This window comes from Pelmatolapia mariae, linkage group LG6, assembly GCF_036321145.2.
Source record: "Pelmatolapia mariae isolate MD_Pm_ZW linkage group LG6, Pm_UMD_F_2, whole genome shotgun sequence".
Lineage (NCBI taxonomy): Eukaryota > Metazoa > Chordata > Actinopteri > Cichliformes > Cichlidae > Pelmatolapia > Pelmatolapia mariae.
The window spans coordinates 27,122,880-27,135,144 of NC_086232.1; the positions used below are offsets into that span (position 1 = coordinate 27,122,880).

The 12,265-nt window shown below is 40.9% G+C and overlaps 1 pseudogene; it reads left to right on the forward strand.

Moving 5' to 3' along the window:
* Nucleotides 1-4,494: 4,494 nt before the first annotated feature.
* On the forward strand, nucleotides 4,495-10,513 carry LOC134629731 (low-density lipoprotein receptor-like; annotated as a pseudogene).
* The last annotated feature ends 1,752 nt before the right edge of the window (nucleotides 10,514-12,265 follow it).

Genomic DNA, 12,265 nt, shown 5'->3' on the forward strand with positions numbered 1-12,265 from the left:
GCCCAGAAGGATAAACGCCAGTAAGTTCATCTGAGTTAAAGGTTTTGGGGGTATTTACATGTCTCAGTTGAGACTCTTTAAATCCTATGTCTACAAACTAAAAGCACTGCGGCAGTAGTTTTCAACTTAATTTCAGCAGATTTTTAACTTCAGGTTGAAACAAACCTGTTAGGATCAACTGTAAGGTGTATTGACTCCATTTCATCACTAGGAGGAGGTCTCATACAAATAGAACAGTAAAATCACACCTATGCCCTTTAGGTCTGTCAGTTTTCTTAAGCCTGATACACCCATTGAGCTTTCTTCAGTGAGTTTTAGATGCTGTTGTTCTTACCATGGCCAAAGCATCAAACATAATGTAAAATTAGCACTGTGTTGTAATAGTCCCACAGGCTTCTTCAGTGAGTTTTTTTCTCCTTTTTAATCCCTAAACTATAAAATCATGAGTCTTTCTGAGCATTTATACATAAAATGCTCTTATTCTTAGTGATCAAAGCATCCAGTATAATGTGAAAGTATGATTGTGTTGCAGAAATCTCACTCTAAGTATGATCCAGCAAATCAAAACAGAAACTCTTCACTGAGATGACAAACAGCACTGCTTTGCTACTAAAACTGGTTTGCTCATTAGAGAAGTATGCTGAACATACAGTACGGTTAGAGGAGTGTACTTGTCACAGGTTGAGATGTGCGAGTTTTTTGGTTAAAACTGAAGCTCAGTGAGTTTAGTGTTGGTCAATAAGGGGAAGAGGGGAAAGTACAAGGATGAGTCAATATTCCTGATTTCCAGGAACCCTTACCCTTACACAACCCTTACCCCTTAATTAAGCAACTTAAAATTAGCTGTTACATGTAACATCTGCTGAGATGGGAGCTGAACTGTTTTTCACCTCGCTATGCTCTGATGGCACAAACTGTTTAAGTATGTGTGTATTTTGCTTTATTCTTGTATAATTTCATTACATTGGAAGTTTTCGTCTAAATTCATTAGTTGTTATGCTGTTTAAAAAACAAAAACCCAACATTAGGCCAGGTTTATTTATATAACGATAATTCATAACAGCAGATACCTCAAGGCTCTTCATACTGTGAGGTAAAGACCCTACAGTATTGGAAGAAACTCCAACAATCAAGCCAGCCAGTGTGAGCAAGCACTTTGCGACAGTGGGAAGGGAAAAAAAACTCCCTTTTCACAGGAAGAAACCTCTGGTAGAACCAGGCTCAAGGAAGGGCCAGCTGCCACCAGTGCGGGGAAAAGAAGAAAGACAAGAGAAAAGTAGATGGAACAAAACACAGATGAAGGGAAAGAGACAAAAAAGAAAGATGTAATGACCTGCTGCAGTATATCAACACGTGGGGAGTGAAAAGTTGTGAGTGGAGAAGTGGCGAGTGCAACCCTCAGCAGAATGAATGAGTAGCAGCTTGATTTATGAGCTCAAAAGTCAACAGGAGAGGCAGTCTGTCTCTCAAATTCAAACAAAACAAACTTGTGAAACTCTGTGTTTTACCAGTGTGTTGTAATAGTGAGTGTAGCAGAAACTCTAATCCAGCTGCCAGGAGTGATTGAGAGAGCAGTGCCAGCTGGGGAAAGTGACGTGAGTGTTGTTACTCCATGTGGGAAACAGTTAATAAATAATCAGGTGTTTCCAAAATGCATCAAATGTCTGTAATTCATACGAAGCAAGAAGTGGCTAACCAATGGCACCTGGAACTGCTGCAATCTAGAGTGGTGCGGGAGGGTATGATGGAATCATCTGCGCCGTTGTCACCAATTTCCAGCTTCATTTTGCATAAAATGATAGAAGCAGATGACCCCCCAGTCCTTCATGCAGATGCATCTACAGACAGTCTGTAGATGCATCTGTCTAACAGGGGACAGAGTGAAACAAATCTACCACCTCAGCCTCCTAAAAGCAAGTAAGGATGTGGAGCCTGTTTCTCTGGTGAGTCCCGTGAACGACAGAGATGAGTTGGGGCCGCAGGTTCCAAATCTCAGCCATCTCCTTTCTGAGGACCATCTCTCGCTGGTCCAGAGGCCAGATGATACCAAGTTGTAGCTTTGCCATTGGGTGTTGTCCCTTAGCTAGGTAACACAAATCTCATACAACGTTACAATGACTGTGTGATGGTACGATCTTATTCACACGAGAAAAAAGTGACTCTGAAAGGACTGGACGCAATGGTAGAGATGGAGCTAACAGAAGAGTCGCAGAGTGCCTGGTGTAGCCCTGTTGTTATTATTGTGAACTAGCTTGGGTGTGAAGCCAGTGTCACATCTAGTGCTCCAAGTCGACAATCTTCTGGACTGCGTGTTTTTTAATGACACTGGATTTAAAAAATGGCTACTGGTAGATTCCCTTATCTTCAAAGTTAATGACAAAGACCTCTTTCAGCACTCCACATGGTGTTTACCAATTTGTCACATTTCCTTTTGGCTTACTTAGTGCCCCAGCCACCTTCCAACACCTCCCAGAGAAGATACCCTCTCTCCATAGTACTTCCTGAATAATGTGATCGTCCATATTATCACCTGAGTGGATACTCTGAAAGAGTGAATGTTTACCTCTGATTAAAAAAGAAAAAGTGATTTTTACTCTCAGGGGTGTTGTTGCTAATGTAGAAAAACATTCTTTTGTATTTTGCCTATTAGCCCGTGTTACAGCAATAACTCTTCTTGCCAATAAAAAAACTTGTTTCCAAAAACTCCTTTTAAATCTGTGAGCAACATTATGAAACCAATATATTTACAGGTATATTCACTGGTATTTGTCAGTTTACACAGAGATAGAGAGAGAGAGAGAGAGAGAGAGAGAGAGGAAAACTCACTGGTTGGGACGAAGATAAGCACTCTTATGGAGGGAGTAGGCTGCCCATTTCAAACACCCCAGCTGGGAATGGTGCAACACTCATGTGACTGAGGCTCTCTATATAGTTTTGCTCACAGTCATCTTTTTATTCTTGTCAGAAGGAGAAGAAAAAGAAGATAAAAGAGGACATGTCTAAGATTTGTAAGGGACTCGCAGGACTATCTGCTTGCTGGTGTCTTTTGACATTTGTTCATTGTTTGTCTGAAACGGGTAAGAAATTGAACTTCTCACCAACTCTTTCTTTCCTCCTGTGTTGTAGTAGAATCAATGTGCTTCATTGAAACTTATGCAGAAAGGAGAAGTGTGATAAAACTACATGTGCGATAAAACCCAGAGTACATCTGTTTACATGCAAATAAGAAAACAAAATCTTTCCCTCTAGGACAGATGTTTGTCTGTGAGTCAGAACCATGGCTGGAAACAAGATGATGTTTACAGCAGTGCAAAGCACTGAACCTCCACAAGAGTACTAGTCCCAAGTTCCACCAGTATGAGCCAGTAAACACCGTAAAATCAGACTTTTTAATTTCAAGTTGTAAACTGATGCATGAACCACTGCTGAACTACTTTAACCAGCTTGGCTTATAGTGTCACACTGTCAGCAAAAAATAGTTTTATGGGGAACGGTTATATTTGGCACAATTTAGCTTCATACCCATACCCACACATTGTTGTCTCCTTCTTTCGGCTGCTCCTTTTATCAGCCCCACCAGCAGATCATCTGCCTTCACCTTATCCTACCTCCTCTGTCACACCACTCTGCACGTCTTCCTTCACTACTTCCATGAATATTCTCTGTGGTCTTCCTCTTTTCCTCCTGCTTGGCAGCTTCATTTTCAACATCCCTTGTCCAGTATATCCACTATGCCTCCTCTGCACATGTCCAACATGTTAATTGTCAATTTGTCCTCACGGCACACTGGACTCCACTTGTGATTTGTATAATTAATAAATGCCACCTACATTTGCAGAATGGGAATTTGAGGTGAGGTGCACCACCTCAGGTGGATTTGTGATAGAAGTGATGATTGAGGTGATGGCACTACATTGTGCCTGCTACCTGTGGTGTATCCCTGAGGACTCAGTGTGAAAAAGTGAAATATACTGCTCAATAAATAACTAAATAATTAATTAAATATTGAGCACTTGTGACTGTCCAGTCAGAAAGCATAAACCATTGTGAATTCTTTTCAGCTGCTTTGGTGTGAATGAAAGCAACAACAGGTTGGGAAATGGTTTAGCAGTTGGTGACTATGTGAACCATTGTGTCCCAGAGAAATGGCACTGTGGTGGCAAAGCTGACTATAACAGCAGTGCATTGTAATATAATTACCACTGAAGTGACATAAGAAAGCTAAGCAACTGATGCGAAAACTGGACTTGACTGGAATTGTGTGCTTTGTACCTGTAGATTGCAGTAGGACAAAGTTAATTAATGTATTTTTAAAAATGTATTTTTAAAGCATTATTGTTCATGTGTTTTCCACCTTTATACCCATATTAACTCCTATCTCCCTCTCTTATCACACCACAGCGGCCAAGCAGTGTGGATATCATGAGTTTTGTTGTGATAGTGGCCGGTGCATACCTCAAATCTTTGTTTGTGACAGTGACAACGATTGCTCAGATGGCTCAGATGAGGCTTCCTGTCCCAAACCCAACTATAACCCTCACTCCTTCCATTGCAATGACTCAAGGTGTTGTTATTGATATCATAATTGATCGATTTCTAACTCCTATCCTCCCCTCTTGTTTCACCACAGCGACCAAGCAGTGTGACGATCATGAGTTTCGTTGTGCCAATGGCCAGTGCATATCCAAGAGCTTTGTTTGCGACAGCAACAATACCTGCTCAGATGGCTCAGATGAGGTTTCCTGTCCCAAAACCACCTGTAGCCCTCACTCCTTCCAATGCAACAACTCAATGTGCGTGCCGGCGAGGTGGCGCTGTGATGGAGACATTGACTGCCCCGATGGGTCTGATGAGTGGCCCCAGAACTGTGAGGGAAGGGAACCAGAGAAGAAAACACGCTGCCAAACTCATGAGTTCCAGTGTGTGAATGGGGACTGTATCAAAGGCAACTGGAAGTGTGACGAAATGTTTGACTGCCAGGATCGTTCAGATGAGACTAACTGCAGTGAGCTTTTTTACTTTTAAACAATTCCTACTGTATCTTTGGGCAACTTGTTACCTGCATTTTGACACAAAAACAGATCATTTCTTCTTTTTAATCAGAGATTAGAATCAATTCATTTAAACTTCTGGGAGATTGATCTGGTCAGTTAAGTAGCAGAGGGGCTGCTTTATCAGTTTCATCTGCTTTGGTGTGAATGAAAGCAACAGCAGGTTGGGAAATGGTTTAGCAGTTGATGACTATCTGAACCATTGTGTCCCAGAGAAATGGCACTGTTGTGGCAAAGCTGACTATAACAGCAGTGCATTGCAATATATTTACCACTGAAGTGACATAAGAAAGCTAAGCAACTGATACGAAAACTGGACTTGACTGGTATTGTGTGCTTTTTACCTGTAGATTGCAGTAGGAAAAAATTGTTTATATAAGTTAAAAAAATGTATTTTAAATGTGTTATTGCTGATGTGTTTTCCACCTTTATACCATATTAACTCCTATCTCCCTCTCTTATCACATTACAGCGGCCAAGCAGTGTGGATATCATGAGTTTCATTGTGCCAATGGCCAGTGCATATCCAAGAGCTTTGTTTGCGACAGTGACAACGACTGCTCAGATGGCTCAGATGAGGCTTCCTGTCCCAAACCCACCTGTAACCCTCACTCCTTCCAATGCAACAACTCAAGGTGCGTGCCGATGATGTGGCGCTGCGATGGAGACAGAGACTGCTCCGATGGGTCTGATGAGTGGCCCCAGAACTGTGAGGGAAGGAAGCCAGAGAAGACGCCTCGCTGCAGCTCTCACGAGTTCCAGTGTGCGAATGGGGACTGTATCCCTGGCAACTGGAAGTGTGACGGAGAGTTCGACTGCCTGGATCGTTCGGACGAGGCTAATTGCAGTGAGTTTTTAAAAAATTTTTTATTGTTACCATTAAAGCCAACCTGCACATTACATTTTTAATGGAGACTGACAGTAAATAATTTCTGGAGGTATTATGTTTCTTCTTATTCTAATCCCTATTCCATTACTCTCTCTCCCCATCTCTCTTTTTTGTGTTTTCGTTCATTTACCTTCTTCCTTCTCTTTCAGCTCATTCTACTTGCCGCTCAGATGAGTTCCAGTGTAAGGACGGCTCCTGCATTAACAAAAGCCTCCAATGTAATGGACATCCTGACTGCAGGGACCTCACTGATGAGATTGAATGTGATACAGGTAAAAAGATTTCATTGAGTTTCACCCACAAACTGTAAACGAAACCTTCTTTCTTGAAAAGAAAGTCCCACATGATTACATTGCGGTCTCATTCATACTCCCCTGGTCTCTTCCACAGTATGTGAAGGCCCAAACAAGTTCCAGTGTCGCAGTGGGGAGTGCATCGACACGGAGAATGTGTGCAACAAGCAGAACGACTGCAAGGACGGGTCTGATGAACCAGCGAAAGAGTGTGGTAAGTGAAGTCATCTTGTACACATTCATGGCTGCATGCTAGGCTGTAGGGAAATATGACTAGAATACCAGACTTGACCTACATAGCTTGTGGTTTGAATGAGTAAATTCCCGGTCAGCTAAGGATTTGTTTGTCGTGAATATTATTTGAAAGCTTTTTGCCTGTTTGTCTCTGCAGACAACAATGAGTGTTTGACCGGAAATGGCGGCTGCTCTAACCACTGCAACGATCTGAAGATTGGATACAACTGCTCCTGTCCTGCTGGATACAGGCTGAAGGCGGACAACAAAACCTGCGAAGGTGAGAGGACGGAGACATTTAAAATTCTGCCTCTTAAGAACCAGACAATCGTAAACATGTCATTTAACAATGTGCACAATAGAAAGAAACAAATGAGCCAACTTCTTCAATTCTGCAGACATTGACGAATGTGCTGAGCCAGTCACTTGCACTCAGATTTGCATCAACTTGCCTGGCAGCTACAAGTGTGATTGTGAAGAGGGGTATATGATTGACCCTGCAACCAAAACTTGCAAGGCTGAATCAGGTAATGTTAGAAAGAAAGCCCACTTAAACCCACTTAACGCTTGATCCTGTGACGCAACCTTCAGACAAGACAAGCAAGTTTAACCAAACTGTCCTCCTCTGTCTCCACCAGGCACAGTGTCCACCTTGTACTTCACCATCAAACACGAGGTGAGGAAGCTGGCAGTGGACCGCAGCGAGTACATGCGTGTGATCCCACAGCTGAAGAACGCAGTGGCTCTCGACATGGATATGCCAAACAAGATGATCTTCTGGTCTGACCTGTCTCTGAAGAAAATCTACAGGTTAGAATCTTTATCCGTGTCCCTTATCCTGGTCTATAACCTTGCACTTGGCTCAGTTATTAAATTAATATGAAATTAATATGAATTTTCTCCTCTGTTTATTCACTTTGTATTAAATTACCCTTTTCATTTACTTTATAACTGAATTATACTTCTTTATATTTTCTGAAGTCTATTTGTGTCTGTGTTTTCTATGTTACATTTCTTTATGGATTTCTTACATCATTTTGCATAGTATGGAGTGGCTCTCATTCAAGACCCATGATGCAGATAAAATTAATCTCTCCACTCTTGCCTTCCTCCAAACAGCTCTATGATAGATGTGGCTGGCAATTCCTCTCACCACAGTGTGGTGGTTGACAGTGGGATAGAGGCCCCAGAGGGCATTGCGGTGGACTGGATCCATGGCAACATCTACTGGACTGACAGTGTTTTGAAGACTATTTCTGTAGCAACAACGGATGGCAGTAAGAGGAAGACCCTCATCGCAACAGACCTGGACAAGCCACGAGCCATCACAGTCGATCCAGTAAACAAGTAAGTGTTTAAACAGACATCACAGTGAGTACGTTTCCTTAGATTAATGTCAGTTTGACATTGACTGGTGCGTTTTGTCTTTAGCCTCACGTTTTTTTTTTTGCTGTGTCCTCTTTAGTTTGATGTACTGGACAGACTGGGGTAAAGAAGCTAAAATTGAGAAGAGTGGGCTGAACGGTGCAGATCGCACTACTTTAGTAAAAGACAACATTGTGTGGCCGAATGGCATCACCCTGGGTAAGCACAGCTTCCTGAATGCATTTTTAGCAGTGAATTTTATTTACTGTTTAATGAAAATATCATAGTCAAAACTATTATTTGTGTGTTTCATTTTCCTACCAGACATGGTCAGCCAGCGTCTATACTGGGTGGACGCCAAGCTGCACTCTCTCTCCAGCATCGATGTGAATGGAGGGGCCCGACACAGTCTCATTATTAATGAGGAAAAACTCTCCCACCCACTCTCCCTGACCGTCTTTGAGGTTAGTGGTGAAGGCAGTTTATTGCCAGATTAACTTTGACTCAGGTCAAAGGGATTGTTGTTATTTGATTAAACTGCCACTAAGAATTGGTAATGACTGCAGGACAGGAACCACAAATCTACCTGATTTATTAACAATACTAGTTGCTTTCTTAAATGGTTAAAACCAGCCAGTCCAAGTCTAACGAAGTTCATGGTGGCTTTTTATCTGAAATGGTTTAACATATAAAGCCAGAGATTCAACTGTTGAGCGCTGTACTAATTGTTAATAGAATACAATAGAACCGAATTCAATTTTATTGTCATATGCAATAAAATTGCATTTGCATCCATCCATAAAGTGCTTTAGCAATAGATATATTACAGAATATATATTAGCAATAAAATACATAGATATGTTACAAAAATGGGTCTATTATAGGTATGTTACAATGTACACGGTATGAAGGTATGTTATGAATATGCTATAACTATAAGTATGTACAGGCTGTAGTGAGTGTACAAGCTATGTACAGGATATAAATATGAAAACTATACAGAAATATGAAATATGAACTATGCAAGTTATAAACAGTTGTAAACAGTTGTAGAACTATAATTATTGTATTGTAAAGAATGATTGTCTATAGTTAATCAGTTTAACTCAAGTTGTATTTCTTTCTAAAAACAGGAGAAAGTATTTTGGACAGACATGAGCAAAGCTGCTGTGTTTAGTGCCAACCGCTTGACAGGAAGCGACATCACCAAGCTGGCAAAGGACCTCGTCCAGCCAAGAGACATCGTACTGCACCACAACCTTAAGCAGCCAGTCAGTAAGGAAATATTAAAAAACAATCTGTGAAATTAGAATTATTTTTTCTAATGCCTTCCCTGTTTTATTTTAGGTTCAAACTGGTGCACGAATGGAGGTTGTGAGTTCCTGTGCCTACCTGCCCCTCGGAACAACCCGCAGTCTCCCAGATACACCTGTGCCTGTCCTGATGGCATGGTCCTGGGACCGGACATGAAGAAATGCGTGGCAGGTAAACGTCCTCTCCTCTTGTTACTAAAAAAGACGGAATTTAACATCAAATCCTGAAATTCAGCCAGCTGTGCCTCCCATTAAAGACAAAACTGCTGCTCCGCTCCCACCACAAGGTCCCACAAATCCTGCTACACCCAGGCAGCCAGACCCGACCACCACAACTAGAACCACCAAGAAACCCACAACTACCTCTGCTGTGCAGCCTAATCCTACAGAATAGCTCTGGTGATATTATGATTCAGTTCATCCAACACAGCCATACTGCACCTCTGACTGACCAGGAGCTGAGTGATGCCCTGGTCCAGATCTGTGAGGAGATACCCGATGACATCAGTCATCTCATTAAAAGCATGTCCTGATGTTGTCAGGCACGCATACAAGAAGTGGGGGCCATATTCATTGCTAAAGAGTAGACTTACTAAAAATGCAGTGTTAGTTTAAATAAATGTTTTTTATGTGTCATCTATCTGAATATTACTGGTCATTGATTGTTATGTTCAGAAACGCATTAGCAAAGCTTCTGTATGTGAGTTTTCAGTTGGCTAATGATCTTTTGTTCATGAATATTATTTAAAATATTTCTGCCTCTTTGTCTCCGTAGACAACAACGAGTGTTTGACCGGAAATGGCGGATGCTCTCACCACTGCAACGATCTAAAGATTGGATATAACTGCTCATGCCCTGCTGGATACAGGTTAAAAGCAGACAACAAAACCTGTGAAGGTGAGAGAACAGACACATTTCTGTACCCTAACAACCAGGCCATGGGTCATAAACATGTGATTTAAGAAAGTTTATTAGAAACTACTTTTTTTTTTTACGAATCCCAAGATGCCAAGTTCTTTCTTCTATTTGTTTGTTTGCAGACATTGATGAATGCACTGAGCCAGACACTTGCATTCAGATTTGCATCAACCTGCCAGGCAGCTACAAGTGTGATTGTGAAGAGGGCTATGAGATTGACCCTGCCACCAAGACCTGTATAAAAAAGTTACATATAAAAAGTTAATGCATTGGTATTGATGACCAATATATTATGATCCAAATTGATACTGCATTTTACTATACTGCCACCTATTGTCTGTTTTGTCGTATCCACTTATGGATGCCAACAGGAGGACATATTACCAAATCTTGGAATAAACATAACCATGTAACACTTACTGAGTTACAGAAAATGTTTTAAATGTCAAACATGGGTCTTAAGGTCAAATGTTGCCATCATAAGTTTCACTATTAAAAAATAGGTTCCTTTAAATCAGTTATCTGTATTTTCTAATTTTTGGACAAACTGTAAATAATTCCTTACATAACCTGAAGGCTGTGCTTTACTCAGTATTGTTTCACACCTTTAAGGAAGTAAACTCTGAAGGCAAACTGAGCTGTGTTTTAACTTAGTCTTAAGCTGCTGCCTGACCTTCCGTATATCCTCTGGATATAAACAGAGCTGATGTTTCACCTCTGCCTCACTTTGATGATGTTTTGTGACAACAGTCTCTGGACCTGCTGTGATTCCCCTGGTGTGTGTACATCACATGTTTGTGACTGTTTAGGTTGGAAAGCCAGCCAGCTGTGTACGCAGGGTGTTTCCAGACTTCTCAGAAGCTCTTTAGCAACGCACCACAGTTATTTGATATACTGCATAGAGTATTTTCAGATTATAATTTAAATGCACGGATGTACCACTTGCAAAATCAGTATAATTTATGGACACATAGCTAGTTACCTATTCTACCACACATGTAGCGTAGTTTACATACACTCATCATGGGCATTAATGTCATGCTTGGATCCCTTTTGCTTCCAGAAATGCTTTAATTCTTTATGGCATAAAGTCAACAAGATGCTGGAAGCATTCCTCTGAGATCTTGCTCCATGCTGATATCACTGTTTGGGGTTTCTAACCTAAACAGTGATAGCGTCACACCGTTGATGCAGATTTGTCAGCTGCCCATCCATCCTGCAAATCTACCATGTCACCACATCCCATTGGTGCCTCATTGGATGATCTGGTAGCTGTGGAGACCATTTGAGTACTGTGAACTCATTGTCATGTTCAGGAAACCAGTTTGAAATTATCTAAACCGACACTCAGCTGATACTAAGTGGCCGAAAATATGGTGAGACATAGATTAGGCATACTTTTAGATTAAAGGCGTTTTTTCATTTGAGCTTGTAAACGACTTTCTTTTTATTTTAGTGTGAGACTGTGTGAAGTTTAGATTATGCTGGACAAATAACTTTAAAGAATTAGTTTTAATATAAACAACTACTCAGTATTATTGGCACATTTATCAGAACTGAAAATTTAGTTGCTGATGATGTTACTCCATTAGATTGTATTCCTAACAGCTGGAGGCCAACAAGAAGAAATCCCAATAAGTTAGTTTGAGTCTAAAGTTTTGGAAGTATTTATATGTTTTAGTCTTCTGAGTAAGAAACATCTCAGCGGAAACTATTTATTTCTTCCCTCCATGAAACAAATGGGAAGGTGTAATTATCCAATTTCACCACTAGGAGGAAGTCTCATACAAATATAAGAAATATTTTAGGCTTGACCCAGTGAACTCACACTCATGCTCTTTAGATCTGACTGTGATTTTAAGCCCATACGCCCAAAGAGCTTTCTTCAGTGAGTTAAAAAAAATCCCAGAAGTACAAAATCAGGTGTCCTTCTGTTCATTTATACCTTTAATCCTCTTATTAATAATACCATGGTCAAAGCATCCAAGAGAATCTAAAAGTAGAGTAATGTTGTAAGAGTCTCACTCCAAGTATGGTGATACCAGCAAATCAAAACAGAAACTCTTCTTGCAGATGACAAACGGCACTGCTATTCCCCTAAAATGTATGTTTGCTCATGAATGTACAGTATGCCTAAGGAGATGTACTCATCGCAGACTCCAGAAGGTCCACAGTGTTGATTCATTAGGATGAGAGGGGGG